The sequence below is a fragment of the Protopterus annectens genome, chromosome 8.part0 (assembly GCF_019279795.1).
Source record: "Protopterus annectens isolate FY-2018-M chromosome 8.part0, PAN1.0, whole genome shotgun sequence".
Classification (NCBI taxonomy): domain Eukaryota; kingdom Metazoa; phylum Chordata; order Ceratodontiformes; family Protopteridae; genus Protopterus; species Protopterus annectens.
The window spans coordinates 1155502539-1155520234 of NC_056741.1; positions in this window are offsets into that span (position 1 = coordinate 1155502539).

A 17696-nucleotide genomic window follows, 5' to 3' on the forward strand; every position below is an offset into this window, starting at 1 on the left:
ATATATATTTATATTTATACATACATATATATATATATATATATATATATATGTGTGTGTGGGATCCGTCAATCTGGTCAAAGTTTTACTACTTCGAACCCCACCTCACCAAGTCCACTTCTTCCAAGTAGTGAAACTTCGAACATTGACTTCGGCAGTTACACTACAGCGCGAAATGGGAATATTCCCTTTTCCCTGCTGTAGTGCGATCTCGGAGTTGGTATATTTAAGTAGGGGTGTGGGGGGGCACAGCCCCCCACATGGGGTGCAGGGGGGCTTGCCCCCCCCTGCAATCATGTTTTAGTGTTTTGTTTTTTTTGGGGGTAGCCCGGGTAACTAGACTTCAGCAAAAGTACACTTTCGTTTAAGTGGACTTTTGCTGAAGTATAGGGCCTACTGCTCTATTTCGATGAAGTGCATTTTCGATGTAGAGCAGTAGACCCATATATATATATATATATATATATATATATATATATATATATATATATATATATATATATATATAGTGGATGGAAGCAACTTCACTCACAAGCATAGTGTCCAGGTCTCTAATAAACATGCCAGTCCTGAGGAGATGTCATTTGTATGGTAGGTTCATGGGTACTCATGCTTTACAAAGGCCATGACACAATGTAGCATTTAGCTATAGGCCATGTTCCTCATGACACAATAGAGCAACACAGAGCTATATATGCTAGGCCTTTTTTGAGAATTTGGGAGTCCACTGGAAGTTGATGATGGCTCCAGGTTTGCAATCATATTTGAAACTTGATTAGCCAATGACCCTGGACATCAGTTCTGATATTGGAGAAGTGGTAAACAGGAGCGGCCATAGCAATGGGTGACTTCACTAGTGATGAGACTTTTAAAAGACAGTGTGCCTAAGCTGATTAACTGGGTTCTGTTTGCCACTTTGCTATGCAGTGGATTACATTTTCATTTGGTTTGATTGTCAATAATGCCTCAGTGTAGAATGGTTTCAAAAGCTAGTGTAACTTACCTTAAACACCCACACTATTTTCATGCCGGTGTAGGCATGTCCTGGCATAACTCATACTGGGTGATTGACAGCCATGTAAATTTATCTTTTTATTTATAAATAATGTATGTGGTGTCATGTCATATAAACATTATAAAATATTTTTTAGCAATAGTGTGTTTTCTAATGTTATTTAACAGAATTGCTGAGGGGAAATAGTTCTTGCCATTTCTGCTGGTTACTATTTGTAATGCATGCACCCAGCAAGGGGGCTGTTAGCACCCCCCCCCCCGATATTCCCTACGGTATTCACACAATAAATAAATTAAGAAATACAAAGTAAAGGAAGTACCACTGAAGCCACAAAAATGGTAAGAAAAAAACTATATATTTGTTTATTTTATTTATTGATATTTGATTACTGGGAAAGTCCAACTGGGTAGAGGCCCATTTTAAGCAAAAGCCCGGTAGGAAAAGCTCCAAAATATATATATTTTTTCTAAGTAATAGTGTGTCTTCTTACATTATTCAACAGAAATTGCTGCTGAAAATAATTCTTACCATTTCCTTGAAGAGTGGGTCTGGGCAAGGATTGTTACTGCATATCCCATGAGGTGCTTAAAGCAAGTGTTGCCTATAAGCCTTAATCAGATCAAGGTAAATGGTGTGTGCTCATTTGGCGTCATCTAGTGACTCAGTTAAGCAAGCTTAAGCAAACTGAGGGTCGAAGGATTACAAGATACCAATATTTTTGCTTGTGAGTTTCGTAATGATGCACCTCATTATCTTTCACATCAGACTGGTAGGGGGTTATTGATTTATAGTTGCCAGAGTCAGTAGTGGGACTGTCCTTGTGGAGAGGGATAACCACAGCTATTTTCCATGACTCTGACAAAACCAGTTGAGAAGATAAGAATCAATAGATTCAGGAGTGAGTCAGTGAGACAATGGATCATACTGACAAAGAAGCAGCCCTGCTTATTATCAGAACTCATAGATATACTGTTTTAACCTCAGACAGTCCCTTTATAAGTTGCTTTGAGCTGATCTTTGGGGCAAGGGTGCAAACATGATAACATGCAGGGAGAAGATGGAGAAACATGAGAAAGATGACTGAGCAACATTTTCTGCTATGTGGGCTGTACCCTCAGGGTTTGGGTAGCTGTTATCGTCATGTATCAATTCAATGCAGTGCTGGGTCTTATTCATAAAGTTTTTAACATTGTCAAGAGCAACCATAAAATCTTTTTTGACTGAGTTAAAAACTTTCAATGCATACCTGTTCTTGGTAGATTTGAATTGTATGCCAAAGCTTTTGTTTAACCTCTTGAGTTCATGTTTTGGAGCATTATGTTGTCATGCTCAGGGATTTTTTTTTTTTTTGCAGCTTGCTTATACTATGGTTCCACCATAGAGGTTTGTTGCTAATCTTAACATTGCATTTGTGCTAGATTGTGACTGATGTATTGATGCAAGCACTGAGGAGACAATAAAAACTACCTACAGATGCAACAGTGTTGGCTGCTGGGTCCTGAAGGGGAGGGGGAGCTCTTAAACCACTTGTTATAATCAGCTAGCTGTAGTAAGTTTGTTTTTGAGAAATCTATAAAGACAGCTGAATTTGTGGGCAAGTTGGGCTTGTCCCTCATGATGAAAATGATCAAAGTCCAGTATGTTTGTGTCCCTGGTAGAGGAATACACTGTCTGGTCTACATAAGAGTTTGTGTTGATAAAACCTAGAAAATGCTGTGCATATTTATTTGTAGCAGTGTATTTTGTCCATTTTATAGATGGATTGCTGAAATCTCCAAGAATAATCATTTTTGGTTGGATGGTAAGAGACAGCACTTCGTTTAGGTATGTTTTATGGGTTGTGGGTGTAATATAGGGGAATCTGTAGTTGCCTGGATATGTTAAGAGACTTTTATTGCTAGTAACTAGGATTTAGAAGACTACAAGGTTGTTATCTTGCCAAATAAGTCTTCATGTAATGGAGTTGTGAAAGAATAAACAAACCACCACCTGTAACAGAGACACTCTGAAAGATTGGCAGCTGTGGAATCCTGGTGTGTGTGTGTGTGTGTGTGTGTGTGTGTGTGTGTGTGTGTGTGTGTGTGTGTGTGTCTATGTTTAGAATCATTGCAGTGGAACCATGTTTCAGTTATGATGCAGATGTCAGTATTTTCTAGGGTGAATAGAGCTTCTAAGGAAGGCAATTTCTTATTAAGGCTTCTAGCAATGAATAGCAATACTTTTATACCATCCTGATTTTGGCTTAGTGAGGTTGGTGAACAGTGCAAACTGACATTGCCTAAAAAGTCATTACTTGGCTGGAGAAAGTTTTTGACACTATATGAAAGCCATAAGAGAGAGCTCACTTCGAAACACCTCCACAGCTCCACAGCAAAAATATATCACAAAAACACAAGTCCAAGCACTTTACCAGTCATTTCCTCTTTTCTTTAATAGCAAGCGATCAACATTTTTATCTATATATATATATATATATGTAAATCTATATCTAAATACTAATATCTATTTTGCTAATACAAATTATCTATACATTTCATTAAAAAATATAATATATACATAATCTATTCAATTTGTTAGGGAAATGTTGTATAAATAATTAATTAGCTCAATTAAATAAATTTAATTTAATTTAATTAAATTATATTAAATAGCCAGTTCTAAATTAAGTCCAAAGGGCTTTAAAGTTTTGAATTTTAAAATCATTTTTGTCTCTAATTCCAGTAGTTTTTGTGAATAATCACTCCCTCCCATGGAAAACGGTTTACCCAGAACACAAAATTTTAAACTATTAGGGGAGCCATCGTGTTTCTCAAGGAAGTGCTGGGCCACAGGACTTACTTCACTATGATTTCTAATATCTCTTAAATGTTCTAAGACACAAATTCTAACCATTCTTTTAGTTTGCCCAATATACCAAACATCTTTACACGAACAACATAAGGCATAAACTACACCTATCGACCTGCAATTGAAATAAAATTTAGGATTAACAGAAACACCATTAATACCATCCATATTCATCACCCTATCACATAAACTACAGTGCCCACACTGAAATGTACCCGGACTAAGATTATTAATTATTAAAATTTTGTGTTCTGGGTAAACTGTTTTCCATGGGAGGGAGTGAATTCAAAACTTTAAAGCCCTTTGGACTTAATTTAGAACTGGCTATTTAATATAATTTAATTAAATTAAATTAAATTTATTTAATTGAGCTAATTAATTATTTATACAACATTTCCCTAACAAATTGAATAGATTATGTATATATTATATTTTTAATGAAATGTATAGATAATTTGTATTAGCAAAATAGATATTAGTATTTAGATATAGATTTACACACACACATATATATATATATATATATATATATATATATATATATATATATATATAGATAGATAGATAGATAAAAATGTTGATCGCTTGCTATTAAAGAAAAGAGGAAATTACTGGTAAAGTGCTTGGACTTGTGTTTTTTGTGATAAGAGAGAGCTCAGTATGGCAAAATGGTTAGAACTCTCAACCATCTCCTTCCAGTGTAACACATGCTGGACCCCTTTGAACTGACACTAGTAATTAAGCCAAATGCTGATGTCAATAATATTTTTTAGAGCACTTTATGTTTCTATCCTCATCCTACAGCCTTACTATTCAGTGCTTCACATCTATCAAAGGTCTGCCAGCTTCTCCAATTCTCCCATAGACTTACTTCAGTGTAGCTGTGGATGAATGTGGAATCGATGGGCATCCTGGGGGTCTTGACCATCATCATCAACCTAGGGTTTTTACACTAAGGTCAACCTCATTAATCCCTCCTCTCTATTGTAGTCCCTCAGCTCTGTCAAAGGGATGGGAATGCAATGATGGTGTGTGGTGTATCACTCTGCCTTCATGGTAGCTCAGCCATGCCCAACACCCTCTCCACTCTTTGCACTATGCCCCCCCCACCCAGCATGATGTTTCCAGGCTCCACTATGAATTACTGCAGGCAATGGCTACACAACTGCTCCCCCTCGTCCCAAGGGTGGGACCTCCTCAGCTGCTCTGTCAGTTGGCCAAGCCACTAATCGAACCTGGATCAGCTGGGCCATAATCAGGGCTTTGTCTATGCTACTGGAGTGGCAAGGTCAATAATCTTTTGTTTCTATTGTAGCAACATTGCTGGCAGTAGAAGGATACTGCTCAAAACTGCTTGTGTACCAGCCTTGGACATCTATTCAGAGAGGTCCAGTATGTCAGTCTTCATATAGTCCTAGAATGTGTGTCTCAAGTTATTCAGACCAATGTGAACGAGCAACCATGTTATATGTACTAGGGCAAAGGGACCTGAATGCCCTAGAAACCTGTTAAATCCAGGCACCTGACAGATGGATTAATCACCTTTTCTTTGTTCAGCATGGTAAGTGGTGTGCCTGTGTGTCTCACTGTGGAGTCACCTATGTGTAGGACATTTCCTTGTGTAGGGGTTCAACAAAATAGCCCTAAAAGCTTATGCCTTCTAGCTAGGTTATCCATCTTTGCAGTTAGTTTGTATTAAATGGTGCTATATGTGTAGTTGGTGGATTGTCTATGCATTGGCAAAAAATGTGTTTCAGATCTTCACCATGGAAGCTTTCAAGTATTAGAGAAAGATTTATTTCTGGCAAAGCAGTGTGGCCTATCAACCAGGTCTTCCCAGGCTGACAAATCATGGATCCCCCTGGAATGACACCAAAAGTTAAGCCAATTGTTGAAGTCAATCATTTTTTTGTTTATATTGTGGCATCATCCCGGGTGAAGGTAGAATGCTGCTTAGGGCTATAACCATACCTACCTGGGACACAATCTGAGAGTTCAGTCATCTCTGTCTTAATATAGTCCAGGGAGGTATGTCTCAAGTCATTCACCCCAACATGGAGTATGGCAGTCACCTGAATGCATGCATGATCTGATGAATCCTGGCACCCAATACACAGCTGACAGTGACCTTCTCCTTGTCCAGCCTGGTTAGGGGGACATCTGTGTGTCGCACTATGGAGTCTCCTATGATCAAGACATTAGATTTTGAGGCGTTTTGCCTTAGGGGCTTATTTGGTGAGACACTGATACATGTGTTATGTGCAGTGGTTTCTATACATGTTGAGACATGTGCAGATAATCTGCGCTTGTGAGTTCTCTGATCTTTTTGTAGGCTTCTAGTGAGTACCTCCATGTATGTGGTTTATGTGTTGTGTCTTGAACTTGTGTGAGAGGTAAAGTCCATGAGCTGACAACCTGTTTGATGTCATTTTTTGTTATGTGAGAGGATTGTTTCAATTGATAGTGTAATTACACCTCTGACATGTGGTATTTGTTTGTTTCAGGACTAAGTGGTCATCAGTATACATTACTACATTGCCTCAAGATTCCCAATTCAATCAGGCTGGCTGGAGAAATGGTGGGAAAGTGACCATCCATAATGGCAGGTGTATATTGTAGTACTGTTGGGGAGTGGGTACATTAGATCAGTTTATGATGTAGGAATAACAGAGGGGCTTATTCTGTTGATGGTTTAGGGTGAAGAGCTGTGGTGATGCCGCTCAGTGTGCAGCTGAGTTTCCTGCAGTGCAACAGGGGACTTGGGAGGGTCCTACTGACAGATGTCTAGGGTAGGGAAAATTTAAGTTTCCAGGCATTTATATCTATACAGTGCAGCGCTAACCCCCATTGTCCAATGCACAGCTACATGCAAACATGAGGATTAAATACAGGTGAAACAATTTTATGACACAGTATCAAAGGGAAAGGCACAAACCAAGCCTTTCTCCAGCAATCCCCAACTCAGATAGAACCTGAGCTACACACTTCTGCCACAAGAGTGCAGGGAGGCCCTCTTAATGTAAGATGACTGGTTTAGACCACAGTGATACCAAAACAGCCTTGAGTCAGCAAGCCTGAATCTAGCCTATGCTATATAAGGCAGTAGTACAGACTTTCAAAGTGCAGAAAAAATGCAAACAGTCAGCAAATATGAAGCAGGAGTTCAAATAAATACAGTTAAAGTCCAATTCAGACTTTACATATACTTATTTTTCAGTAGTTTGCAGTGGATTTCTTAGATTTCACTTCAGGTGCACTCTAGATCTCTGACTGAAGTCATCAAATTCTGAGCAGTAGAGTACAGTTAAAACCTGACAGCAAATCACAAAAAAATTGCATTCAAACCTACATACTTTGGCATATGTTATTTCCTACTTACTAGTTATAGCTACACCTAGGAAGAGTAGTGCAACAATAAAGTAGGTAGGGGATTAACAATGCTCTGGCAACCTGGGGCCTTGTATTCTAGGTAAAGTCAGATCTTAGCCCATACAATGGATGCAGGTCACTTGCTGTCCTTTCTGCTGCAAACAGCACCAGTATTTCATTACTCTGACTATTTCAGCACTGTTGCTCATATTTTGTAGAGTGCATACATTCCAGAATGGGAAACTGCAAGAGTCTTTCCAATAAACAAATTTTTTTTTGTCACCCCACAGATACTGCAAGGCAACTAAGATCCATATGTATACCTCATGACTCACAGTTTCAAAAAACCTTTCAGAGATCCAGAAGCAGTTCCCAGAGCAGCAAGTACTGTCTATGTCCTTCAAGATGTGATGTGTGGTCTCCACCAAGAACCCTTAAGCAGGTATTCTTCCTCCCAAAAAAAAATCTTACATGTACTGGAAAGATTCCAAGGCCATCCACAGACATATTAATTAGTATAAAATATGTACATGACTACTAGTTATGCTAGTAAAATGAAAAATAACAGAAAACTCCTTATTGAACACCCTCACAATAGTCAATGTTTTAATAAATGTACAGTTTGGTGCTTTTGTTCTTATCCAAAATATCAAGAATAAGGAAAGAAGTGCCAAACTTGAGGAATAAGTTTGTCTTCTTGATCTATGTACATAATTCTCTAGCTGCACAACTTTGTACCCTGAATAAATCTTATATTATGCATGAACTGGAAACAGGCTACAGATGGCATGCTGTGAGCTCTATATGTTACAGATGGATACCCTGGAATACTACACATATTGTCTTTCTTGTAACTTACCTTTCTTCAGTGAGTTAATTAGTTTGCTTAACAAACAAGTAAGCCAATCATTTTCAGATTCATTTTTAGCCATAACAAGGGCCACAAGGACAAATGCAAAATACAGACAGAGTATAGAATTGCCTATGAATTAACATATATTGAAACATGAAAACCCATAGTACATAGAAGGAAAATGTAAATGTTACACATGTAGTACCTAGAGGTCAGAATGGAATTCCAGGCCATGGAGCTGTGAGGTGGGAACCTTAATCACAGCCATATTATCAGATAAAATGAATGTTGCATTCAACAGCCTGTCCTCGGAATAATGGCCATATTTCCTTAATCCCATTTTAACCATGGACATCTCCTTACCACCCTCATTAGATGTGTAAACAAACTTTGAGAGGAAAAGACACGGATTCTGTGAACAAATCTTAATCCCAAACTTACATTGGTGACTTTAGCTTTTAAAATCAAAACTATTAATAAATTAACTTCATGTGTTCCTTTAGAATTTAGCAAAATCTGAATTTTGAATAACCTTTTGCTACTGTTAGAATGACAAATCTAAAGCAAATTATGATGGCTATAAAGTCTGTTCAGACACCCACAAATGTTTAATTAAGAGTATAGTTAATGAAAAGCTCAAAGATCCTTGACAATCTCTACCGGACAAATGGGAATAACAGACACTAATCAATTTGATTTTGATAAAATGGTTCTGCTTCAGATAAACTCTTTGATCTTCTGTTTGGACGTTCTTTGGTATACAGTGTATAAATAAGTGTTTTACACTCCGAGATGGCCACAGAGATTTAATTACATAGTTATGGGTTTGAGTGGTTGCTAGGTAATTTTAGTTGGCTAGCAACCATTAGCACCATAATGACATACTAAGTCCTAGGATTTATTTATTATTATTCATATTGCACTGACAATCTCTTCACCACGTGAGTAAATTCTTGTAAGGATGCTAAGCCCTCACCAGTTTCTAGTGATTACACTTCACTATCTGTGTAGATGAAAGCTGTCTTGACACAGATGAAAGCTATTAATAGCTTTCACAACAAAGGCAGCAAAGCGTTACCACACAGTTAAGTGGCTGATTTCCAGTTGTAACAAGGTCACTCAATGCATTGTACATAAATCACACAGCGCTACATGTAGGCGTATGCCTCATTTTGAGTTCTAACCTCCAAAAGATAGGGTAAAACAAAAGTAGGACCATAAGAGCATAAGAACATAAGACTATAGTATACAGAAAGAACTAAAACACATACATTACAACAAAAGATATATAAAAGTAAACACAGGAAAATTGAAATAAAGCAGTAGATAGTCATGAATAGTGGCTCCAGGCAACATATTGTTTTTGGCTGTACCCTTCATTTGAGATTTTTATTACTCTATTTATACAATTTCTAAATGACTGATGGAATACAAAGGTAACATTAACAAAGGAACTGCACTATTAGCACAGTGGTACATAAAATCATGGAGGTAAAAAAGCAGTAACATATCCACATAATTAAGGACAGCGTCTTATACTTAAGGATACAGTCTGCAATTTTTTGACTTGCCTTTCTGGTTGCTTAGTACATCTGGCATGGCTTATATACCTTTAATGAATTCAACATGTATACATAAAAGTTCTCACATGCACAACTACAATTAATGAATTCAACATACATACTGTTTTCATACGTTTCTACACGTGTGTGTGTGTGTGTGTGTGTGTGTGTGTGTGTGTGTGTGTGTGTGTGTGTGTGTGTCTGCACACGCATGTATCTGCTTGGACATAAATACATGTTGATTTCAATAAAGTTGGATAAGCCATAAGAGATATTACACACATTGTGTGTGGGTTTGCAGGTTATGTATGTTTCTGTATATATGTGTGTTTGCGTGTATGTCTGAACATTATTACTGTGTTTTCACTGTCTCCCTATCCCTCCCTTGTTAGATATGTTTAAATTCATACTGAGTCTGCTTAACAAAATTCCACACTTTTTTATAAAACTTATAAAAAAGACACTGGCCAGCAAAACCAGGGGACTTGATTTTATCAGCTGTAAACTATATATTGCATGATACCAAACAAGGCAGGGATGTTTCTTGCTCTCAGATTTGACTGAAAATTTGATAGAACTAATGAGTCCAGTGAAACAACCAAGTCAATATCCTATTTGTTCATTCATACATAATTTTCTGATACCTGCTTTAGTCTACTCAAGGGTAAAGAGAAGCAGAAAAAAAGTTTCCTGGTAGACAGGGAGCATGAAGCAAAAATGAAGGAACCTTTTCTAGTACACAGGAAACATAGGCACAAATGCAACAGCCATTCCTGGTACTCAGGAGGCATGACACAAAAAATGAAGGAACCTTTTCTGATACACAAGGAGCCTGAGGCAAAAATGCAGAATCCTTTGCTGGTACAAAGGGAGCATGGGACAAAAATGTAGGATCCTTTCCTTCTACTCAGAAGGCATGAGGCAAACATGCAGGAACCATTCCTTGTACACATGGAGCATGATAGTGCCCAGGGAGGCTGTAGCTTTGTTAGCTCATCGGGGAGAAGTGCTTATTCCTGCTTCTTTTGCACACACAAAAAATCACTTTCCAGATGTTTTTATGTGGCTACAACTACTTAGACCAGAAGGAAATTAAACAGATTACTAGAACAAGCTGCTGGCTTGAATCTCTTATTTTCTGCAGAGTACTTGAGGCCTACTTCACTTGCAGAAATTCTGGATCTCTGCATTTTAAATAGGAATGCCATCAGAGTTCTGAAACTTCAGAGGGAGGGTTCTGAAATGCCCTGGAGAAGCTACAAAAGAAAAATATGTGAAAAAACTAGAAAGAGAGGCTGCTGCTAAACTGAAGAGAAACCTCCACATGCCTGCATTACCTTCAGTATTACTTGCAAATGTCTGCTCACTAGATAATAAGATGGACTATCTGAGAATGGAGCTCACAAAAAATAAGGTGAGGGACACTTGTTTTTTCATTTTCTCTGCAACTTGGCTGCATAGTAACATTAGTGACAATGCTGTGAACCTAGATGGGATAACACTCTTTAGAGCAGATGGATATAAAGCACAGAGTGGTAAAGCTAAAATGGGTGGTGTATGCATTTATGTTAATAACAGATGGTGAAAAGACTGTAAGCTGGTTAAATCATACTGCTCCGAAGATGTGGAAATATTGATACTAAAATGCAGACCTTTCTATGTACCAAGGGAAATCAGTGGGATATATGTCACAGAAGTGTACATCCGCCCATGCTAACACCACTGAAGCTCAAAATAAACTCCATAATATTATCTGAGCTACAAATCAGAAACACAGAATTTGCACATGTGATAGTGGGTGATTTCAACAGAGCTGAGCTTAAGGAGGTGCTACTTCATTTTTATCAGTATGTGGGTTTCCCCACCAGAGGTGAGAATACCTTAGACAAAGCTTACAACAATGTTAAAGGAGCCTTTAAAGCTTTGAAGCAGCCCAACATAGGCAGCTCTGATCACACTGCTATCCTGCTTTTGCCTAACACAACTAAACAGATCAGAGTCTGGCAGGAGGGTTCCATGGATTGCCTTCAGGACTGTTTTAATACCACTTGCTGGGAGGTCTTCAAAGAATTGGCTATGCATAACCTCCAGTTAGACATAGACACCAATACCAAATCAGTTCTCACCTACATAAATAAATGCCTGGAGGATGTAACCACCATGAAAACCATCCCTATAAGAGTTAATCAGAAGCCCTGGATCACCAGGAATGTCGACAAGCTACTGAGGGAAAGGAGCACAGTCTTCAAGGCAAATGAAAAAGAAAGGTTAAAGGCAGCCAGTTCAAATCTGAAAAAAGGGCATCAAAGAGGCAAAGAGGGAGTATGGGAGGAAAATTCAGATCTGCCAGACTATAAGATGTAAAACACCCCAATGTGATGACAGCTTGGAATTCCTAAATGAACTGAACTCCTTCCTTGACAGATTTGAGGAGAGACCACCACCATAACTTTTAAAACAAACACTGACAAAGAAGATATAATGCTCACCTTAAACTGCGAGGTGGTGAGACTTCAGCTTAAGAAAGTGAATCCTAGGAAGGCTGCTGGACCAGATGTACCCAGCAAGGTGTTGAAGGGGTGTACTGATCAGTTATGTCTGGTACTGACAGACATCTTCAACTCATCCCTTGCTATGGAGAAAGTTCCCTCACATGTCAAGCAAACAAGTATTGTCCTACTTCTGAAGAAACCTAAGCCTACCTGCCTCAGTGACTTCAGACCAGTCACCTTAACCTCAAACATCATGAATCGTTTAAGAGTATTGTGAAGAAACATCTTTCTGCGGGTCTGCCTCAGTCCTTCAACCTACTCCAGTTTGTATACCAGGCAAACAGATCGACTGTGGATGCGATATTAGTCACACTACAGCTGGCACTAAAACACCTGGAAGGGAGGAACAACTACGTAAGGTTGCTATACATCGACTTCAGTTCTGTGTTCAACACAATGATACTGATGCAACTACTGGATAAGCTCGTGAAACTCAACATAAACAAGCACCTATGTAACTGGACTCTTGACTTTCTGATTGGTAGAACCCAATGGACATGCACTGGAAACAACACCTCTCAATGCATAGTCCTGAATACTGGTGTTCCTCATAGTTTTGTTCTTAGCCCCCTTGCTCTTCTCCATCCCCACCTGTGAATGTACTACAAAATTTAACTCAAACCATATTATAAAATTCACTGATGATACCACAGTCATGGGTCTCATTAGTGGTGGGGATGAACATAACTACAGGGATGAGATGAACACTTTGATTGCCTGGTGTCACAGGAACAATCTGGACATGAATGCTAAGACTAAAGAAACAATTATGGGCAACAGTTCACCAACCACTATCCAAGGGGAGGTAGTAGAGAAAGTCAAAACAGCCAAGTTACTTGGCCTTCACATCTCAGATGACCTCTCCTGGACTGGTAATTCCAACCATATAGTCAGGAAGGCTCAACAGAGGCTTCACCTCCTGAGAAGCTCAAAAAGGCCAGGCTCCCACTGTCTGCTCTTACCACTTTTTACAGGGACACTATCGAGAACATCCTCACTAGAAACTTATAGCATGGTTTGGCAACTGCACAGTTACTGAGAAGAAGAAACTACAGAGGGTGGTGATGGTGGCTGAGAAAATCTTGGGCATAAACCTCTCTTCTATTTAGGAGCTTTTCTTTACAAGAGCAAGAAAGAGAACATACAAAATACTAGCTGGTTCGACCCATTCATCCCACAGCTGGTTCTCACAACTTGCATCTGGAAGGAGGTACTGCAGCTTCTGCTGTAGGACTACCAGATTCAGGAACAGTTTGTGTCCTAGAGCTGTGAGACTTATTAACTCAGACAACAACCATAATACCTGATACACCGAAGCATCTTTTTTTTTTTCATGTAATCCTGCTGCTCTGAGCAATTCCTCCAATATTACTATTATGCAATATGATGGCTATACTAAGTCACGTATAAGGTTAACAAGTGCAAAACAGTAACTAAACAGCTGCTATTCACTAGTGTTTATTTAGTCTCTATCTTAATGGTGAAAGGGTTTGGTGGTGGGTATTTTTTATTTATTAATCATCCTTGAATAATGGGTATTGAGTATGTTTATGTAATGAGAACTACCTCTTGCGTGTCATACGTGTTATTTTCTTTATTATGTTATTCTCTGATACAGCTGTATCTATGTTATTTGCACTGCATTTCTCTCATGAGCTGACATTTGCAATTTTGTTTAGGCTGCACTTGTGTGGTCCTAAATGACAATAAAGATTCTTTGAGGTTTGAAGTTTTGCTAATCAGAAGGCATGAGACAAAAATGCAGGAACCTTTCCTGGTATACAGGAGGCAAGAAGTAAATATTCAGAAAATGAGCATGAAGCAAAAATGCAGGACCATTTCCTGGTACACAGGACACATGAGACAAAAATGCAGGAGCCTTTCCAGGTACTCAGGAGTCATGAGGCAAAAATGCAGGAACCTTTTCAGGTACTCAGGAGGTATGAGGTAAAAACATGGGAACCTTTCCTGGTACACAGGAGGCATGAAGAAAAAATTGCAGAAACTTTTACTGGTACACAGAAGGCATTGGGCAAAAATGCAGGACACTTTCCTGGTATGACAGGACTCTGGAGACAAAAATGCAGGAGCCTTTCTAGGTACTCAGGAGGCATAAAGCAAAAATGTATGAACCTTTGCTGGTACTCAGGAGGCATGAGGTAAAAATGCAAGAACCTTTCCTGGTACACAGGAGGCATGGGGCAAAAATACAGGAATCCTTCCTGGTATATAGGGAGCCTGAGACACAAATGCAGTACCCCTTCTTGGTACACAAGGAGCGTAAGACAAAAATGCAGGAACCTTTCCTTCTACACAGGATGCATGAGACAAAAATGTAGGAACCTTTCCTGGTATACAGAAGGCATGAGACAAAAATGCAGGAACATTTCATAGTACACAGGGAGCATGAGACAAAAATGCAGAAGCCTTTCCTAGTACACAGATAACACGAGGCAAAAATGTAGGAGCCTTTCCTGGTACACTGGACACAAGGTGAAAATGCAGGAACATTTTCAGATACTCATAAGGTATGAGGGGGAAAATGCAGGAGCCTTTCCTGGTACACAGGGGGCATGAGACAAAAATGCAGGAACCTTTCCTTCTACTCAGGAGCAAGGAGGCAAAAATACAGGAACCTTTCCTCCTACTCAGGAGGCATGAGGCAAAAATGCAGAAACCCTTCCTGGTACACAGATAGCAGTAGGTAAAAATGCAGGAAGTGAGCATGAGGCAAAATGAGTAAGCCTTTCCTTGTACACAGAGAGGATTAGGCAAAAATGCAGGAACCCTTCCTGGTACACAGATAGCATTAGGTAAAAATGCAGGAAGTGAGCATGAGGCAAAAATGCAGGAACCAAGCAGGAGGCAAAATGAGGAAGCCTTTCTTGGTACACAGCGAGGATTAGGCAAAAATGCAGGAACCTTTCTTTCTACTGCATGAAGCAAAAACACAGGAACCTTTCCTAATACACAAGGAACAAGAGGTAAAAATGCAGGACCCTTTCCTGGTACTCAGGGAGAATGAGGCAAAAATGCAGAAGCCTTTCTTGGTGCACAGGAGTCAAGCAGCAAAATACAAGAGCCTTTCCTGCTACACAGAAGGCATGAGGTAAAAATGCAGGAATTTTTTTCTGGTACACAAGGAGAATTTATATAAGCATTTTATATTCACCCATACTACTATGTTAATTATAGCTGTACTACATTGTAATTACATTATTCTGAGTTTATCAAATGTGTGCATATGTTCTAAATGTACTACTTTTAAGAAATGTTTTCCTCCCTCTGTGCTGTATATACTGAATGTGTGCCTTGTGATGCACTGTATATTCTATTTGTGTTTCTTGTGGAGCTTTTCTCCCTGGGCCTCCACTGAAAATGGGCTGTGCTTGGCTGAGTGGACTTTTCCAGTAAAAAATAAAATCCCAATAAATACATGAGGAAAAAATGGAGGAACCTTTCCTGGTACACATGCTGCATGAGGTAAGAATGCAGGAACCTTTCCTCATACTCAGGAGGCAATGAGGAAAAAATTTAGGAACCTTTTCTCGTACAGGGAGAATGAGGCAAAAATACAGGATCCTTTCCTTCTACTCTCATGATGCAAATATGCAGGAAACTTTCCTTGTATAGAGGGAACATGAAGCAAACATGCAGGAGCTTTTCCTGGTACTTAGGAGGCAAGAGACAAAAATGCAGGAACTTTTCCTGGTATGCAGGAGGCAAAAGGTAAAATGCAAGAACTGAGCATAAGGCAAAAATGCAGCAACCTTTCCTGGTACACTGGACACATGAGACAAAAATGCAGGAGCCTTTCTGGGTATTCAGGAGGAATGAGGTAAAATGCAGAAACCTTTCCTGGTACTCAGAAGGCCTGAAAGAAAAAATGCAGAAACCTTTCCTGGTTCACCAGGAGCCTGAGGCAAAAATGCAGGAATCCTTCTTGATACACAAGGAGCAAGAGACAAAAATACAAGAACCTTTTGTGGAACACAGGAAGCCTGAGGCAAAAATGCAGGGATATTTTAGTATTCAGGAGGCATCAGGCAAAAATGCAGAAACCTTTCCTGGTACTCAAGAGGCATCAGGCAAAAATGCAGGAACCTTTCCTGGTAAACAAGAGGCATCAGGTAAAACTGCAATAACCTTTCATGGTATACAGGAGGCATCAGGTAAAACTGCAAGAACCTTTCATGGTATACAGGAGGCATCAGGTAAAACTGCAAGAACCTTTCATGGTATACAGGAGGCATCAGGTAAAACTGCAAGAACCTTTCATGGTATACAGGAGGCAAGAGGTAAAAATGCAGGAATTGAGCATAATGCAAAAATGCAGGAACATTTCCTAGTACACAGATGGAATGAAGGAAAAAATGCAGGAACCTTTCTTGGTACTCAGGAAGCATGAGGCAAAAATGTAGGAACCTTTCTTGATCCACAGAAGGCATGAGACAAAAATGCAGGAACATTTGTGGTACTCAGGGAGCATGAGACAAACATGCAGGAACTTTTGTGGTACTCAGGGAGCATGAGGCAATGCAGGAGCCTTTCCTGGTATGCAGGATGAAAGAGTACAATATACAGTAACCTTTTCAGATATACAAGAGCATAGAAAAAATGCAGGAGCTTTCCTGGTACTGAGGAGGCATCAGGGAAAAAGGCAGGAACATTTCATGGTATCCAGGTGGCAAGAGGTAAAAATGAAGGAACCATTCCTGATACACAGGATGCATGAGACTAAAATGCAAGAGCCTTTCCAGGTATTCAGGAGGCATGAGGCAAAAATGCAGGAACCTATCCAGGTACTCCGGAGGAATGAGGTAAAAATGCAGGAAACTTTCCTGGCAATCAGGAGGCATGAAGGAAGGAAATGCAGGCAGCTTTCCTGGTACACAGAAGGCATGAGGGAAAAGCACATGAACCTTTCCTTGTACTCAGCATGCACGATTCTTTCTGGTACACATGAAACATGAAGCAAAACTGCAAGGACTGAGCATGAGGCAAATATGCAGGAGCCTTTCCTGGTACACAGGGAACATCAAGCAAAAATTCAGCAACCATTCCTTCTACTCAGGAGGCATGAGGCAAACATGCAGGAACCTTTCCTGATACACAGGAGGCATGAGGCAATATATAGGAACCATTTGTGGTACATAGAAGGCATGAGGCAAAACCTCAGGAGACTTTCTTTTACTCGGGAGTAATAAGGCAAAAATGCTGGACCCTTTCCTGGTACACACGAAGAATGAGACAAAACTTCAGGAACCCTTCCCGGCATACAAGATGACAGGCCAATATACAGTAACCTTTTCAGGTACACAAGCCCATAGGAAAAAATGCAGGAACCTTTCCTGATACACAGGATGCATGAAGGAAAAAAATGCAGAAGCCTTTCCTGGTACACAAGGAAGATAAAAATTCAGGAACCTTTCTGGTGTAGGGGAACATGAGAGCAAAATGCAGAAACATTTCCTGATTCACAGGAAACATGATGCAAA